The sequence below is a fragment of the Coregonus clupeaformis genome, chromosome 23 (genome assembly GCF_020615455.1).
Source record: "Coregonus clupeaformis isolate EN_2021a chromosome 23, ASM2061545v1, whole genome shotgun sequence".
Lineage (NCBI taxonomy): Eukaryota > Metazoa > Chordata > Actinopteri > Salmoniformes > Salmonidae > Coregonus > Coregonus clupeaformis.
In genome coordinates, this window is record NC_059214.1 from 10,382,028 (window position 1) to 10,385,067 (window position 3,040).

Here is a 3,040-nt window from a genome sequence, read left to right on the forward strand (position 1 = left end):
TATGGCAAATAGGAGTGGCAATATCGTCTACTATTATCCTTAGTAATTTTCCATCCAAGTTGTCAGACCCCGGTGGCTTGTCATTGTTGATAGACAACAATAATTGTTTCACCTCAATCATTGTTCAGATGTCTTTAAAAAATGACACATTGTCTTCTTCTCTCTGGTGTGTGCAGCCGATTCTCCAGTCAGACTGGTGAATGGGACAAGCTCCTGCTCTGGGAGAGTGGAGGTCTTCACCAAATCAGAGTGGAAGAGGGTGTGTGACATCAACTGGGACATGAAAGACGCCGTGGTGGTGTGTAGACAACTACGCTGCGGCAACGCTATGGCAGTACCATACAGACCTGGAGAGGAACGTGGAGGAAAGAGTATCAGCAACGTGAAATGTTCTGGAAACGAGTCTACCCTTGACGAGTGTCTACTCAATGGGTACGGAGACGGTTTCTACCACTGTTATGATGCTTCTGTAGTCTGTTCAGGTACGACATTGTAGATATTGTATTTAACAAGGCAAAGTCATTATCTTTTACATAAAACATTTGTTTTTGTTTAATTGAAAATTATTTACCATCAACAAAAGTGATGTAATGTTCCACCATATCTCTTTCTTCAGCCTTTGTGAGGCTTGTGGATGGTGCTCGTCTCTGCTCTGGGAGAGTGGAGGTGAGGTCCAATCAGTCCTGGGCCTCAGTGTGTGAAGCTGACTTTGACTGGCAGGATGCAGAGGTAGTCTGTCGAGAGCTTGGCTGTGGGGCTCCTTCAGCTCTACAGGGGGGGCTCTATGGAGAAGGTGACTGTCTGATCTGGGCTAAAGAGTTCCAGTGTAAAGGCAATGAGTCCCTTCTCCTGGACTGTGACACATTGTCCAGAAAAGAGCACACCTGCACACGCAGAAATAATGTTGGACTCACTTGCATAGGTAGAAGATCATTTGAAACAAATGCTGCAATGTCAGTATCAGTGTATTTTCTCTTCCGGAAAATATGTGTAATACTCTCTCCATCTCTCTCTCATTCTGTCTCTCTCAAGACAGAACACGGCTGTTACAGGGAAGAGGCCGATGTGCAGGGACGGTGCAGCTGTATCTGTTTGGTGACTGGGTGACATTGATGGACACTGAATGGGACATTACACAGGCAGCAGTGGTCTGTAGACAACTTGGCTGTGGCTCTGCTATTTCAGCACCAGGTGGCTCTCTCTTTGGAAATGGTACTGGACATGTGGTCCGTGGTTCCATTCCATGTAATGGATCGGAATTGTCACTGTTTGAATGCCAACCGACATTTACTTCTCCAACCAGCTCCTGTTGCAATAATGCTGGAGTGATCTGTTCAGGTAGGCCCTGTTGGTAAAAATGATGCACAGTTTGTTGTGCTATTATTGAGTAACTGTTTGTGAGAGGGATTTCTCTCCTCTTTTTACAGATCTCCTTCAAAAGCCTGATATCTCCCTGGCTGATTCAATGAGAGGGGTCTCCAAGGGCCACCAAGGGCCAGAGGTGTTCAGGGGCCACAGCTTCACCATCACCTGCTCCATTCAGCCACATTACCCAGGAGGCTCCTTCCTCCTTACATTCATTGGCTCCAACAGAACCCAGACCCAGCCAGCTGTCAATCACTCTTCTGCCTTCCTCTTCCCTGCTGCTGATGACTCCAATCAAGGGAACTACAGCTGTGTTTATAAAATTTACATTTTCTCTTCTCATTTCTCCTCTGAGAGTGAGCTCCTCTCCCTCACTGTCACAGGTAACTGAGAATGAATCACACTTACAAGTTGGCATTGACATCTTTCCACCGATTGATCTGCTAACTATCTATCAATTTCCTCATCAAAAGTGTTTCTGTTGCAGTCTCTCTTCTGACAACAACTTCCAGCAGCAGAGCCATGATGGTGCTGCTGGCATTTATGACCATAACCATGGCCATCGTTATGTGCTCACTCTTTTGCCTATATTTCACCAAGTAAGTGGACTAAGAACACATTATCTTTTACAGCGATGACTCACATAGGGAAGAGTTGCAGGGGAGGAGGAGAGGTTAAATAAGTAAATTGTAAACTGGGGATAATTATCGTGGTCAAAGTAGTAAGAGTGGCCAGGATAGAGCATTATTGTTACTCTTGTCTAATGATAAATTGGTACTGGGAGGGAGTTTACTGTATGTGTCAAGTCAAGCAAGCAGGTGTAATTGTATTATTTATGCAGGACTCACTGTGTGTGTGTGTGTGTGTGTGTGTGTGTGTGTGTGTGTGTGTGTGTGTGTGTGTGTGTGTGTGTGTGTGTGTGTGTGTGTGTGTGTGTGTGTGTGTGTGTGTGTGTCTGTAGCGCATGGAACTGTCTTCTGTGTATTCCAGGTCTGAGTTACAGAGAGGAGAGAGAGCAGCTCAGAGAATATGAGCAGGAGGAGTGGCTGGAGACAACTGTTTGAACAAACTGCACAACATCAAAGAAAAAACATTTGTCCATTTTCTCAAATGTATCTCCTGCACTAATTAATGTTATTTCAGATTGTAAACAGCTTATTACCGATTATGGATTAAGGTTATGCATATCCCATATCCTTTCATGGGGCCCCACCTTTCATGAGGAAGATCCTTGTTGTCTTGGAGTATTGCTTTCCTTCAGGGTACTCCTTCATGTAACTCACTTTTCATTATAACCTACATTTTGTTCTCTAATAAATTACTGAATTGTATTTCCTGTGGTCTGTTCTCTGCAAAGGGTTCAAGACAACTCCACACAACTCATTCCCAGTTGTGGTAACTTGACAAGGAATGTCCAGATGTGTTTTGATCATTAGAGGCTGCTGGGGGGAGGACAGCTCATAATATGGCTGGAATGGAGTGAATGGAATGGTATCAACCATATGGAAAAATTTTGATTTGTCGATACCATTCAACTTATTCCGTTCCTGCCATTATTATGAGCCCATCTAGTCGCAAGTGTGCCGTCTATCTATCCATCTGTAGAGCAGTGGTAGCACTGGCGGCTGGAGAGAAAGATTTTGAATGAAAAGAAAGGAAATTGGTACAGACGTTT

At 44.4% G+C, this 3,040-nt stretch overlaps 1 long non-coding RNA gene across 1 annotated transcript; it reads left to right on the plus strand.

The window, feature by feature from the left end:
* Positions 1-1,514: 1,514 nt before the first annotated feature.
* Positions 1,515-2,563, plus strand: LOC121577329. Its single transcript, XR_006002606.1, has 3 exons — positions 1,515-1,748; positions 1,853-1,964; positions 2,327-2,563. It is a non-coding gene; the product is annotated as an uncharacterized LOC121577329 (long non-coding RNA).
* Positions 2,564-3,040: the final 477 nt, after the last annotated feature.